Raw genomic sequence first — 16,424 nt, forward strand, 5'->3', positions numbered from 1 at the left:
CCTTATCCGGGTCCGAGCCCGGCCCACGGACATATAATGTTTTTCAAGTACTAAATAATTTTTATTTTCATAGACTTTTATTAGAAATAATTTGAGAACTCTATGTCCAATTATTTTTATAAATAGAGATTTGTTAAGGTGAATTGTATTTCATAAGGATCTTGCAAACTATTACTCTCAGACCGGGTACTGATAAAAGTGTAAATAATGACCCCCCTCCAAAAAAAATTTAGGATTTCAATACACATTTCTTATAGAGAAAATATTACTTTTGCCCACTAAATTATCACTCAAAAATCAATTCAACCTTTATTCTTTCAATAATATCAATTTTGCACATAAAATATTTGATTTTAGATCAATTTTACTCCTACTGTTAGCTATTGTTCATAATCAAATAGAAGTTGCTGATATGGTAACAAAATTTCATTTGAAATTTTATTTTACCACTCAAACTATTTCTAAAATATCAATTAGACTCCCAAATTTCATTTTGCTCGGGGTCTAATTGATATTTTAGGATAGTTTGGGAGGTAAAATAAAAATTTAAATGAAGATTGAGTGTCACATAGGCAACTACGGTTTGATTATAAACAATAATTGATGGTCGGGATAAAATTGATACAAAATCAAATAATTTAGATATAAAATTAATATTATTAAAAGAATAGGAGTTGAATTGATTTTTAAATGATAGTTTGAGAGGCAAAATAATATTTTCTCTTTCTTATATAAGAAATGCAATTATCATAGTATTATTTTATTTCTATACATTTTTTTATGTACATATCAAGGTTACCCATATGTCCTATTCTTTTTTTTTCTTTTTCTTTTTCTTTTTTTTATTCAAACAAAATAGATATGCAGGTAGGCTACTCCACATATTTGCCAAGGAGTATTGCCTTATAGCACCCATGACACATCTACAAGGAACCCCACTGCACTTAAGTCGAGGCCAAAGGTAAAGCCTTCCGCGTGCTCTGAGCGCTAAGAAGTATGTCTAACCCCAACAATGGGTTATGGAGACTCGAACCTAGGTTTTGAGTGAGGAATTTGAAGGTCTTACCACTAAAGCAATCCCTTGTTGGTCCATATGTCCTATTCATTTCACTTTCAAAGCAATTATTACATCATTTTGATATAATTTTCCCTTCTTTTTTCTTTTGTGAAGTATTTGTATGATCGTTGCCCCAACATCTCTCATCTCCATAGTCCACTCTGCTCTGCAATCTCCGATTATATAACCTTTTGTAAGTAAGAATTGGGAAACAATGATGAGGTTGTATAGGGTTAACCATATGGATACTGCCTCGTGGTGGGATTGTTTGTTTCTGTCTTCTTTTTTTTATTGGTAGAAGTCTAGTAGTGTGTCAAGGGGTGTAATTTTGACACGGCCTGGCATGGCCTATTCAGGTTTGGTCTAGCCCGTCTTTAGGCCTTGCAGGGCCCTGCCACAAATTGGACTGGCTCGGACTAATCCACTTGCGCAAAATCTCGACCCAAGCCTTAAGGAAATTTGAGCCTCAAGTTGGTCTTGGGCTGAGTCCGACAATTTTTTATTTTTTTATTTCTTTTTTCACTAAAATAGCTTTAAAATAACGTTGGGCCTCAGGTGGGCTTGGATCAGGCCTCAAGTTTGGCTCACGAGCCAGGCCAGAAAACACACAGCCCAGGCCTAGACTTGGGGGTTTGAGCTGGGCTCGGGTTCAAACTTGGTTGGGCCTAAATGGGTCGGGCTTTAGGTGGGCTTCAAACCGGCGGGCCATTTTTACACCCCTAAGTGTGTCTAGTCTCTCCTTTCAAACACTTATGTCTTACCTTCATGCCATTAATCCACAAGGCCTTGGGCCTAGTGGTGTGTTTGTTATTGAGAGGCTTTTGAGAGAAAGAAAATGAGGTGAGCAACGAGATAAGGGGCTAGAGGGAGGGAGGAAAATGAGAGGGTGGTCAAAGGTGACTCAACCATTAGGCTACTTAGACTGTCGCTAAAGGTCTATAAAAAAATTTCAAAAAGTTATAATTGAAGGCCTCAAAATTTTCAAAAGCTTAATTAGTTAAGGTCTCATTTTGATGTTTAGCTCGAAGACTCTAAAAACTTTAAGCTGCTACTGGTGGCGATGGTCAGTGATGGAGCATGTTAGTAGGGGTGGGCGCAGTGTGGTTAGGATAGTTTGAGAGTAAAATTATAAATCGAATGGCAGATTAGCGGATTGCGAATTAGCAAATTGCGGTTTGAGCAGGTTTTAGGCGGGTTGAAGAATATTTTAACCAATTATCAAGCCTTTGCATAATATATAATACTAATTTGCATAATATTTTTCATATTTATAACACAAACTAATTTTACATAATATTTTTCATATATATAACTTCTAATTTGTAATAAATTTCACATTTTAAATCTCTCTCACACTCATTTTTACTTAGATATTTCATTATTGGTTAACAAATATATATGTATTAACTATAGCAGGGCGGAGTGGTTTCGAAGGCGAATTATAAATTTTAAAGTTTAAATTGCAATTAGCAGATAGAGCGGTGCAAATTGATGCGAATTAGTGCGGTTTTAGAGAATTTGGCGTTATTTTACAAAGTCCTACATAGTAGGGAGAGGTAAGGGGACGACAAGAGAGACAATGTGAAAGAGATAGGGGAAAAGAGGAGAGAGAAGCATGAGGAGAAGAGTGTAGCAAAATGGGTCCCATTTTGGGTGGAGCTCAAATTGGCGTTCCGATCCTTTAGAGTGATCTGGTGAAGTGATTCTTTAGGGCATGACACTTGTCCCACTAATGTAACCAAGGGCTGAGATCATTCCCTCGTTTTGGTGAGGGAAAAAAAGAAATTTAATTTCTTTGTTTTGTAGTTCGAAGGAAAGAGAGAAAATGGAAGGGTAAAGGAAGAACCACATTGCGTTGCCCGTCATCCCGTCGCCCACTACCCCACCATGTTTGTTTACTGATTAAGTGTTTGATAGTAAGATGTTCGTTTGGTGATTTTTACCTTCGTGTTTTGTGGCGTTAGTCAATATTTGAGGCGTTGGTTCTATTAGTAAGACAAGTGTCGCGCCCTAAAGGATCATTCTAAAGGATCACTTCACCAGATCACTCTAGAGGATTCAAACACCTCAAATTGACTAACGTGCCGCGTGCCTCCATTTATGCCGTGTCCTTTTATTTGTATAGAGACACGTATAAATATATTTCCTCTCACTTTTTTCCTTATGTTCTATTTGACAAAAAAGTATTTTATGTAACATATATGTCATGCGGTTAAATTGATTTAGTGTATTATTCAACTCATTATTTGTAATGTTATAAATGTATGTCTACAAAGATATTGAATGTTCAGTCACAATAAACTTTGATATCACTTTTTATCACAAGACAAATGGAATGGTATACCATTTTAATTTAGTCACATGACATGCCGATTATATAAAATATTTTTTGGGTAAATTATATCGATAGTCTTTATATTTTATATCTTGTCTCGGTTTGATTCTTGTACTTTTCAATTGATTCAATTTTGATTCTTAATTTTAGATTTTGTATTTATTTGGTCCAATTGATAAATCTATTAAGATTTTTGATAGAAAATAATCATTTGAGTTAGTTGAAGACTCACTGAATTGAATAAGATTATAATTTTATCTCTAAAGTATAACACATGCCGTTTATTATATGCGTATTTCTCATAAAAATTAATATTAAAAATTATAATCAATTGAATCAAATTGTGACAAAATTATTATTTTAATATCAAAATCAAACCAATTAAAATTACAAGAATTAAAATGACATAAGCACAAAAATATGAAAATCAAATTTGTCTATGTTTCTTTTTCTTTCTTATTTGATGGGTACACAGGTACGTGTAGGTCTGGCCTACTAAGTAAACAACATGTCCTTTTTCTTGGGTTCGGGAGTTGTCTGAAATGAAAGAACCTGATCCTTTCCCCCCAAAAAAGGGAACAGCAGGTAGAATTTTCAACGAGCAGAGCCTCGTTTGGCAATCTTTCCTTTTAATTAAAAAGTCAAAAAATTATTAAATTAATTAAAAAGTCAATAACACATATTAAAAAGTTAAATATTTTCTTTTTTCTTTACTTTTTGTACATCTTTTCGTAAAAAGTCAAAAAGTCATCCCAAACATACTAGTTTTTTTTAGCTCATATTTTAGTCAAATAACCAAAAAATTACTAAATTAACCTATTCCCAAACAAGGCCTGAGTGAGAACTCTATTTTTGGAGCCTCCATCTCGCCCTTAAATTTATATGTGTTGATTTTTTATTTTATTTTATTTTATTTTTTATTTTTATCTCTTTCATATGAGTGGTCCAAATCACTTTAGGAATAGTGGGATTCCCAAAAATAGAAGCCTCAATCATTATTGAATTTTTATTTTCCTCATGTAATCCGTTATGTAATTTTTCAGGAAAGGAACCAAACATAACTAAGATAGACACGCTGAAGAACCATTCAAACTCTCTTTTAATATCCGAGGAGAGAAAGTCGTTGCTTTTGTTTATCAAAATCTTAATTCTGAAGCACATCTACAGACGATATTCCCACGTAAGAATAAATTATCCAAATGGAACCAAAATGGGAATCCAAGACTCACAGACATGGATGATTTTAATTTGTTTTTATACATGCGAATGATACTTTAATTTGTTTTTATACATGTGAATGATTTTAATTTGTTTATGCATGAAGCCCAAAAAAAAAAAAAAAAAAAAAAAAAATTATACAAATTACAACCAGCCATGTTAGTCAACTTCGGCCTAAAATTCGGTCATCATTTTTGTTAAATTTTTGTTATTGGCAATTCTATTTAACGAAATTACTTTCAATTGTAATTTAATTTGCTCTTTTGTTTTAGTGAAACTATGAGTATTTAGATACGAATCTAATCTGAATTGTATCCATGCAGAGGAGTTTGTAATATTGATCATTTCATGTTTTACCACTTTGTTAAAAGCAAAAATACAGTCGAAATTGTTTGAATGCTCTAGTAGTCATTTGTGTGTTCGAGCGGAGAAGAAAATCATCCAGTACTTTTGCAGAGCACCTGAACTTCTGAGAAAATTTTTTACCGCTCGAGCGGTAAAAGTTGCACTCCAGCGGTTTGCCTATATGTTTTACACTGCCTTTACTCACATCGCCCGAGCAGTCTTCACGACCCAATTTACTATAAAGTACGCTGTTTGCTCATTTTAGGGTGTAAGCCGTCTAGAATCTTAGAGAGAAAGAAAAGACAAAATGTTTTCTATTGGAAGCTATTTATATGAATTTTTCTTGATGTATAGAAGGTGATCGATTGATTAATGAACTACAGAGTGTCTAACATCAGGAGTTGTTCTTATGATTTCATTCACAAAAGAGAGAAGTGTTCTTCGATGGATTCCGAAGAGTTTGGGCTTGAAGCTTTGATGGATTTTAGAATGGCTCATCGTCGTGGATTCGACATCAATGTTGTGGATTCAACGTTGGGCAAGACAATTCTGAGGTGAAGACGGTGGTAGAAGAGGCACATCGGGTTTGGTTCAATTCAAGCGTGGATTCGTTAGGTAATTGAGAGTACTCTTGTGTAATTTTTTTTTTGTCTTCTTAGTGGATTGTTTTGTGGTTTTGGTCTGTAATTTTTTTTATCACAATTGAAGACGCTCTAATTGTGATTTTTCCACTTTAAATCAGTGTATCGATTTATCTTTGATTGTTTGATTATGATTGTTATTTATTGTTTAAAATTGAAACATAATCATAAATCAATATTTCGAGAATTTTAAAATTTTCAATTTTAATTCATAAGGCACTGTTTGGTTTATTAAAATGATCATTCTTTCAAAATAGAGATAAATTACACTTTGTTTCTTTTATGTTCGACTATTTTTTTCCGTTAAGTGTTTCTCCAATTAACTCATACAACCAGTGGCGTAACCAGGAATTCAGTGCAGAAGGGGCACAAATTAATGATAATTTGATTCTATTTTTCTGAAAACACTTTTCAGAAAATTATACTTTTTTGTTTTTCGTTTTTTTTTTTTGTTTTTACTAATTTTTTTTTAATATTTTAAGATTTTTTTTTTTTTACTTTTTAGACATACCTACATAAATATAACTAAAAAAAAAATTGTGAAAAAAAACCTTTTAAAAATTCACTAAATACCAAAAATATATATAAAAAAAATACGAGAATTCAATACATTTTTTGTATTTTTATGTATTTATTAATTTTTAAAAATATTTTTCACAATTTTTTTACTTTTTAGATACATCTAAGTATGGTGCATCTAAAAAAGTGAAAAAAAATGTTTAAAATTTTAAAAATATTCACTAAAAACAAAAAAGTACGAAAATCAAAAAACTCAATTTTCAAAAAACCTAAACCAAACACACCGATTAATTTTTTTTTTTCCATAATAAACAACAATGAGATATTACTAAACTTAAATGTTAAGAGTTCATTTGGATAAATATGAATTTTAAATTAAAGGATTTGAGATTAAATTTTATACAAATTTTGAAGAGTAAATATTTTATAGGTGGATTGGAAAATTAAAAAAAAAGATACGTTGACACAGAAATGATATATTTTAGTAGAGAAATTCTATAAAATATACTGCAAAAAAAAGTATCTATCATATGTCACAATTATGATTTTCGTGGTCTTTAGTTATAACACATTATAGTGTTAGATATAATTTAATTATAACTTCTTGTGGTTGTTATTTTAGTTAGGACTACATATCAAGTGATAGTTAGTTATGACTCATTCTGATATTGGTTATGAACTATTGTAATTATTTTTTATTTTTATAATTGAAGATGCGTTGCTTGATTATACTTTATATAGTAGTCATTTTAGTTATGAATGGAAAAAAAACACATGTAGGATAAACTCCACATGTCAAATGTAACTAACAATCCAATAAATTCTATATCTTCATTGAAATTTATTATGTTTGCATGTCAATAACGATAGACATCATTATTATATTGAAATTTTTATAGATAATAATATAACTTATTATAGCCTCTTTATTTTCAATTAAAATAACCATTATTGTTTTCATAATTTTAAAAATGTCATTGATATTTCACTTTAAATAATATTTTTATAATTTTTTATGGAAAAATTATTTATAAGTCCTATTAGGGAGACTTATGCTACATATGGTCCTACTAAAAAACTTATGTTCCCATAAGTCCTGTGGAAAGTTTGTTGACACATTTACCCTCAATATTAGTTGTTAATATCATAAATAACAGTAAAACCATATATAAGAAATTGAATGTTACCATAGATCATATCTATATAAACGTAACGTAACGTGGCACCTACATAAACGTAACGTGACACCTATGATCTGTGGCAACATTCAATTTCCTATATAAGAAATTGAATGTTACCATAGATCATATCTACATAAACGTAACGTGACACCTATAAACTATGACAACATTCAATTTATTATATAGGAAATTGAATGTTACCATAGACCATATTTATATGAAACGTAACGTGACACCAACATAAACTAGTAACATTTTCACATTCAATTTAAAAAAATAAAAACTCATTAAGTTTGCGAAACATAACGTGACACGTTACGTTACGTTTATGTAGGTGTCACGTTACATTTATGTGGGTGTCACGTTACGTATAGGTGTCACGTTACGTTACGTATAGGTGTCACGTTACGTTACGTTTATGAAGGTGTCACATTACATTTATGTAGGTGTCACATTACGTTTATGTGGGATCTTGTGGAAAACATTCCTATCTAAACAGGACTTGAGACTCTATAAGAAATTAAACAAGACTTAGCCTAGCATATGTGTCTAAAAAAAAGACTTATAGATAAGTCTCCCTTTTTTTATTTAATATATTTTCTTTATGTTTAAAACTTTTTTCCCCAAAACTAGGGGGCACGTCACTCCCCTGAGCCCAACATGGCTCCGCCCATGCATACAACTAACTTATATCCAAAATTAGACAAAAAAATGATATATTTAGCAGTCACATGTCATAAAAATATTTTATTATATATAATTCTCATATTTGATGCAAATTAAACTTTAATATAATAATATGTTTTTTATGTTATGTGGTGGTTAGCATGGTATTTCCGTCTAATTTTAAATAGAAATTAATGATGAATGGTTAAAAGTGTATAACTATTTTATTTTTTAAAAATTATCAATACACTTTTATTAAATTAATTCCCTCATTTTATTTTTAATAATTTTATTTTTTGTTTTGCAGGATAGCTTACAATTAAAATAAAGATTGAATAATTTGCAATTATGAGAAAAGAATTGGAAAAGAAAAGGTACTTTGACGGATGATGCATGAAACGGCCTTTACCGCCTCAAAATTTTGGCGCGTCGTTCTTACCTCTCGATGAGGTAAGGAAAATGTTCAAATTTTTTATTAAATAAATGATAAAATATTTTAGGGTTCATAAAAAGTGTAAACCTCACATCCATGCAAAAAAATTTGATAATTTATTTAATAAAAAATTTAGTATCTTTAATATTACCCATGAAGTAATCCCACTCAATTTGTATTTTTGGAATTCTATCACCTTTCATTCGGCAAGATGATTAGAATTAATTTAACTTATTAAAAGATAAAATAAATTAAAAGTTACTAAGATGAAATGTCACATCTAAATCATAATCATTTTATTTTTTCTTTCACAAAATTATAAAAAAAGCCAAAAATTCATCTTAAGTGGAACTTTTTTAACCAAACTAAAATTACCAAATTACCAAAAAAATGAGGCTAAAAAAGTTCTTTCCAAATGAAATCTAAATAGATGAAACATTCAGAAATTATTTCTCAGTACATATTACTTAATCATCACTTTCAATTATTTTGATTTATTAGTTTATTTATTTGAAAATAAAATAAATTATGTTCTGCATAATCTTTTGTTCTATCATAAATTTCGGGCACGATAGAGGTTTAATATTTTTTTCGAATCAAATAACTAGATTTTTATACTATAATCAATCAATCAAAATAATCAATCTTTTGGAATTAATTTTTATATAAAATAATTAAGTTATACAAATTGAATATGAAATATTTTAAAGAAATATTGGTGGAGGATCTTTAATGTCTTAGCACCTTTTTTATTATTATCACTTCAGTTTATCTTTAAGTTAATTAATTTTTCCCAAATTATTCAATAATTTCAAAAAATTCAAAATTAAATTTTCTTTATTTTATTTGAGTGCTCGGTCTTTTTTTTTTTTTTTTTTTGAACAAGCTGGTCCATGTAGATTCAACCTTGGACACACCAAGATATATTACATGGTGATATCTTGCACTTAGGATTACAATATAAAAGTTGCAACAATTAACTTTATAAGTAAATTAGGAAAAAATTTAAAATATAAAAGGCCAAAGTGAGAAAAAATAAATAAATTTAAGAGTAAAAATAAAAAAAAAATAGTCAAACATATGAGGGGTAAAATTTACTTTACCCTTCAAAATATACATTCCCATATTTGGTTAGCTAAAAAAATAACAAAAAATACATTACAAATGAAATCAGTATTCATCATTACAAAAATAATAATTATTTCATAAAGGAATTAAAAAATAATTATTTAATTTCATTCTATTCTATTATTCAGATAAACCAAACAGAGCATAAGTTCTTATCCTGTCAATAAATTTATTGGATGATACTGGGATACTAATTTAATGTCGGGTTCCTTGCGTATTCCATTGTTTGGGTTCATTGCAAAGAGGAAAACAGCATTTCAATTAGCTGGGTGGAATTTATATGAATTGTTTATAGTTTTTTATTTTATTTTATTTTTTATTTTTTTATAATTTTTTTGAAAGTATGAATTATGTTATTTCAATTGTAAAAGATAATTATTTAGCAGTTGAAAGGTGAGTGATTTTGACTTTTATTTTTAACTTATAAGAAGTGATATCAAACAAGTCCAAAGTTCAAGATAACTGATCATAACTCAATTTGGCTAAAGTTTTTAACCGTTCATAACAAGTGATTATTTCATGTTAATATAGCAAGACGAAATCGTCTCAAGTGAATTGTGATACATGAAGATGGTTGAATCCATGATTTTACATTGAGAACAGGAAAGACAGTGAGGGCATAGGAGGCAAAACATTAAATACAAAAGTGTTACCAAACGGCACCAAAAGGTATACAAATTTAGTTTTTTTTTTTTTTTGTTTTGTGTGTGTGTATTTATTAATTTTTTAAAGATTTATTTACAAATATTTTACTTTTTAAATATAAACATTTAAAAAAAAAAATTGACTAAACATTAAAAAAGTTGAAAACTCAAAACCAAATATGTTGAAATATAATTCAAAATGGCATACTTCATATTCATACTCCATAGGGCCCTATCTCGTAAGCATACTAATTTCATGAACCCACGGTACTGTAGGAGAATACACTTCTATTACAAACACAGAAATTAAACACCAAAATAAATATTATATATATAAGAATTTATTGAAGAGACAGACTTCTAAATAATCTTATTGGTCCATATATATTATGGAAAAAGCTTCGGACCCCAGTGGGGGTACTGGGGGTCGCGTGTGATTGGTCTAAAAAAAAACTGTGTTTTTTTTTTTTTTAATGCTTTCACCAACCCCATGCTGCCACGTCACTGGGGTGCGACCCCCACTGGGGGTCCGAAGCACGGCTCATATATTATGTATTTAATTCGATTTTTGTATTCCTAAAGAAGAATCAGACACCTTACAAGATAAAACGCTTCAATTCGAAGAGAAGAATCTATATATGCTTGACAACAGAAGCTAGTTGGAATTGGTTTACCAACTGACTTTGAAAGTTTGAATATAATCTTCAAGGTAACTTCCTAAAAATGTTATGGAAAAGACAATTGAAAAAGCATATATACTTTCATTAGAAATTGATAATAGTATGAAACAAACCACTCGAATTCCATTAGCAATGGGCTGGTAACACATGTTGCATGGAAAAAAAGGTTCATGGTTGGATTTTTAGTAGAAGTTGTTTAAACGTGTATCATAATCCAAAGTACAAATTTTTCTTATAAACTGATGTAACATTTATCGTGTTAGTTTACTGAGTCTCACTTCTTTTTTTTTGGTTTTTCTTTTTTTTCTTGTACAATGATAGTGTTAGAATAGTAGAGAGAGAGATAGAAAATAATATGTATTGTATTGAATTATATTGTATTGAATGAATTGTATTGAACGATTTGTCCTATACAATAGAAGGCCTGTATATATAGGCTGAGAAAGAGTATTCTACTAGAAATCTAATTATGAGAAAGAATATCCTATAAGAGATCTAACTATGACAATACCTAATATATGTAGGAAATCAATACCTACTATATGTAGGAATATATACCATATATAAATTAACATCCCTCCTCAAACTCAAGGAGGGTAAACATCTTGAGTTTGGAGAGAGAAACTAAAACATGAAATAAAACTAAATAAAATAAAAGGCAAATAGATTGCAAAATCCGAACGGGAGCGCAAGGATGCTTGAAATAGATCAGAGGCCGGAACTAAAGCCGGGAGATAGTTTATGGTCGTGTCGGACCATTGTAGGAATTGGCTGAAACTAATGCCAGGACAATTTAAGGTCGAGCGGACCGATATAGAAACTGGCTGGAACTAATGCCGAGAGAAAGTTTATGATCGTGTCGAACCATTGTAGGAATTGGTTGGAACTAATGCCAGGACAGTTTAAAGGGGTCATGCCGGACCGATGTAGGAGCTAACCGAAATCAATGTCGGGACAGTTTATGGGGTCATGCTGGACCGATGTAGGAGCTAACCGGAATCAATGTCGGGACAGTTTATGGGGTCATGCCGGACCGTTGTAAAGACTGGATGTTGAACCAGCAAGCATGACATACACATAACTTATGACGTAGTGCTAAACGATGATGGCAACGGATGATTGAGTACGCCAGAAGGCGGCTTGGATGGTGCGCCAGGGGGCGAGTTTGGTGGTGCGCCAGAGGAAGTGGCTTGGATTGAGCACCAGAGGGGCGGCTTAGGTTGTGCGCCAGAGAGTGCGGCTTGGATTGTGCGCTAAAGGAGGCGGCTTGGTGGTTTGCATGGTGTATAACCATGTTCACCATGATATATGTATAATACTCCCCCTCAAACTCAAATAGGTTTGAAGATAGAAACCAATTTGAGGTTGAAGCAAAGGGAAAGATAGAGTGGAGGGAAAAAAAAAATGTATTACGAGTAAAAAACAAAAAAAAAATATATGATAAAGATATTTGGGGTAGGAATAAACTAGTGGATAAAGGAAGAGATCACCACGAAGAGATACAGACAGGAAAATATGACAACAAAATAGGTTCAGGTCCGGCAGGCGGCCAAGGCGAGGCTGCCGCTTACCGTTGAAGCGAGATTACTAGGTTCTTAACCTAGCTCTGATACTATGTTAGAATAGCAGAGAGAGAGAGAGAAAAAAAAAATAATATGTATTGTATTGAATAATATTGTATTGAACGATTTGTCCTATATAATAGAAGGCCTGTATATATAGGCTGTAAAAGAGTATTCTACTATAAATCTAACTATGAAAAAGAGTATCCTATAAGAGATCTAACTACGGTAATATCTAATATATTTAGGAAATCAATACCTAATAGATGTAGGAATATATACCATATATACATTAACAGATAGAATCTATCTATCTATACTATATATATAAACAAATGTAGTGGAGTATGAGAATTCTCCAAACTCTTAATACTAAATTCTTATGAATTCTCTCTCCTATGTGTCACTTTTCAATTCTCCCCTTCCACTTTTCTTAATTTTTAATCATTTGTCAACTATCTAAATCTCAAAAGCCAAAAGGATTATATATATTTAAATAAAATGATAAATATTTAAATATGAGCAATAAAGAGGTAGAGATAAAAATATAAAATAAAAAGATAACTATTCAAATTTCAACTACAAAATAATATAAAGAGTCAAATAAAAGATAAAATAAATAAATAAAAAAAAAATATTACGAGTCAAGTAATTATAAAAATAAAAAAGTTAACTATTTATATATGAACAATTAAAAAAATTAAATAAAAAAACATTACGAGTCAAATGATTTTTAAAATAAAAAGGTAATTATGTATATATGAATAAAAAATAAATATAGATGAAAAAATATACAAAAAATAAAAATATAACTATTTAACGAAAATTCAAATAAAAGATAACAAAATATTTAAATAAAAAAAAGATTAAGATTGGGATATAAATATCCCAAAAAGATGATAATTTTTTTAACGATCTATATTTATCTTTTGTTAGTTTGTTATAGAATTTCTATATATTTCAACTTAATCTTTTTAACCTTTTAAAATCATCAATTACTTATCCACACAAATTTTAAACATGATAGAATTCCATATATATCTTTTGTTTAAACATAATCTAAAATAAATAAAATAAAAGGATAACTATTCAAATTTCAATTACAAAATAATATAAAGAGTCAAATAAAAGATAAAAATAAATAAATAAATAAAAAATATTACGAGTCAATTAATTATAAAAATAAAAAAGTTAACTATTTATATATGAACAATTAAAAAAAATTTAAATAAAAAAATATTACGAGTCAAATGATTTTTAAAATAAAAAGGTAATTATGTATATATGAATAACAAATAAATATAAATGAAAAAATATACAAAAATAAAAATATAACTATTTAATGAAAATTCAAATAAAAGATAACAAAATATTTAAATAAAAAAAAGAATAAGATTGGGATATAAATATCCCAAAAAGATGATAATTTTTTTAACGATCTATATTTATCTTTTGTTAGTTTGTTATAGAATTTCTATATATTTCAACTTAATCTTTTTAAAGTTTATCTTTAAGTGGAACTTAATATTTTATCTTTTAAAATCATCAATTACTTATCTATACAAATTTTAAACATGATAGAATTCCATATATATCTTTTGTTTAAACATAATCTTTTTAATATAAAAACAAGTTCCTGCAAAAGAAACCAAGAACAGAAAATTGGGGGGAAAACAATCAACATTGAGCCATTTCTGATCCCTTTTCGATGCCTAAAAATCTTAAATATTTGCTTTACATTTGAAATGTGTACTTGCATGAGTTTTTGCATTTGTAAGAAAGTGAGTTCATATAAATGAACATTATTATTTTTAAATTTTTTTTTGTTACAATCTGTATTTTTCCTTATTTCTTTCTTTTTGTTAATAATTTGTCATTTAATTGAGATTTTATTCTTTTTTTATATTTATAAAATCACTGCTATTATCAATTTGTAACTCTCTCACTTATTGATTATTTGTGTTTAATTTTTTTTTTTTTTTGGTGTAGATGTTAGATTGAAAATGAAGAATCAAAATTTATTGGATATGAGTTCTACTTTAAATGTATTCATCAGTTGATTTTTTATTGTTGATTATCCTATTGAAATAATTCATGATTAAATTTATTTTTAGTAACTCATTTCCTTTGAAAACTAAACCACAAATTTCTTCTTTGTTTAAATTTTTTATTTATTTATTTAGATTCAGAGTTTGAGCAAATGGAAGATATCTCATATTTAAAATGTTAATTTTTTTTTGAATAATTTAAATATTTATATTCTTTATGTTTGTCAATTCAAGTATAATGCATTTTCAAACAATTTTTTTTTTAATTTTTTTATAATCATTCCAAACCTATTTGTGTTTAATGAATCAATATAACGAAAAAACAAATAGCATGTAAAAAATTTTAACCACCCACTAACTAAATATAATGGGAATTAAAATTAATTTTATTTTAATTTATTATATTATATGAGATGATTACTGTAATATCTACTATTGATTAAGCAAAATTAGTGTTACTTTTGTTTAATATATTAGTCATTTTGATTAATTATAATATGCCTTTGTTACTCTACTTTTGGTTTGCTGAAGTAATTCTTAGATAAATTAGCTATTATATACGTGATGATTTACTAATGTATGATACTTTTTTAAAATTTTCAACAATGTGAAATATTAAATATTTGTAATGATGTGAAATAAGATTTATATACACAAACCAACTAAAAATATTAATAAATATAAACAAATAGCAATTTTTTTTTGTAGTAATTATTGACTTTCTAAAATCCTGTACATCGCACGGATAACCACTAGTGGAAATAGGTAGGAATGCTGCACTTAACATTAGGGGTGAGCATGGTCCGGATTGGACCGGATTTGGGTAAAACCATGACCAATCCGTTATCTACGGTTCTTGAAAAATTGGAACCAATCCAATCCGTTTAAATCATGGAACCAATCCATTTAAATACGGATTGGATCGGTTTAGGACCACGGATTCACATAATTAAATAACAAATATATATATATATATATATATAACACTTTAATTTCATAAAAATATAAACATAGCGCTATATCATTTCCATAATAGCAACATGTTTTTCTATAATAGTGACATACTGTTCTTGAATTTAAATAACCATAAGAAAATACAAACAAAAGTAATAAAATAAGATATTATACGGTTTTAGGTTTGAGTTTAGATTTTATATAGAATAAGAGAAGATACTATGGGGGAGAATGTATAATAAAAATATAGACTATTTGTATACGGTCCGGATCGATTCCAATCCGGAACCGTGGGGTTCAATCCGAAACCAATCCGTGGACTACGGATTTTTAATTTTTCAATCCGGAACCGAACCGCGGATTCAAAAAACCAATCCAAACCTATCGGATTGGACTGGACTGGATCGGATTACGGATTTTACGGATTCCTTGCTCAGCCCTACTTAACATCATGCCAAATAAGAGATCACTTCATTTATCAAGGCAACTCTTGGTCTATAGTGAGTCCCAATTCTTTTATATAAACTGTTTTCTTTTCTTTTTTTTTTTTTTGTCAATCGGTGAAAATTATTTACACTATAAAGACAATTACATCTAGACAATCATAATTTAACAACTATAGAAGTCCAACAACAAACCCCATAATGCGGTTAGATCCATTTCTTCTTCTTTTTTCTTTCTGGTTTTTTTTTGGTCAATCATTAAAAAATTATTTGCAATATGAAGATAATTACATCTGAATAATCATAACCCAGCAACTATAGAAGCTCAACAACCAACCCATAATGGGCTTAGACCCATTTATTCTTCTTCTACCTTCTTTTTTTTTTTTTTGTATTTTTTTTCCTTTTTGTCAATTGTTAAAAAATTCTTTATAATATAAAGATAATTATCTCTGGAAGTCACAACAACCAACGTTATAAGAGCATCTGCATTAGGCTTACTATATTAGTTTTGGAGCTATATTAGCCAGACAAGGTCTAAAAGAACCCTTGCATCAGGCTAGCTACAAC

This window comes from Camellia sinensis, chromosome 7, assembly GCF_055761805.1.
Source record: "Camellia sinensis isolate YWXY chromosome 7, ASM5576180v1, whole genome shotgun sequence".
Lineage (NCBI taxonomy): Eukaryota > Viridiplantae > Streptophyta > Magnoliopsida > Ericales > Theaceae > Camellia > Camellia sinensis.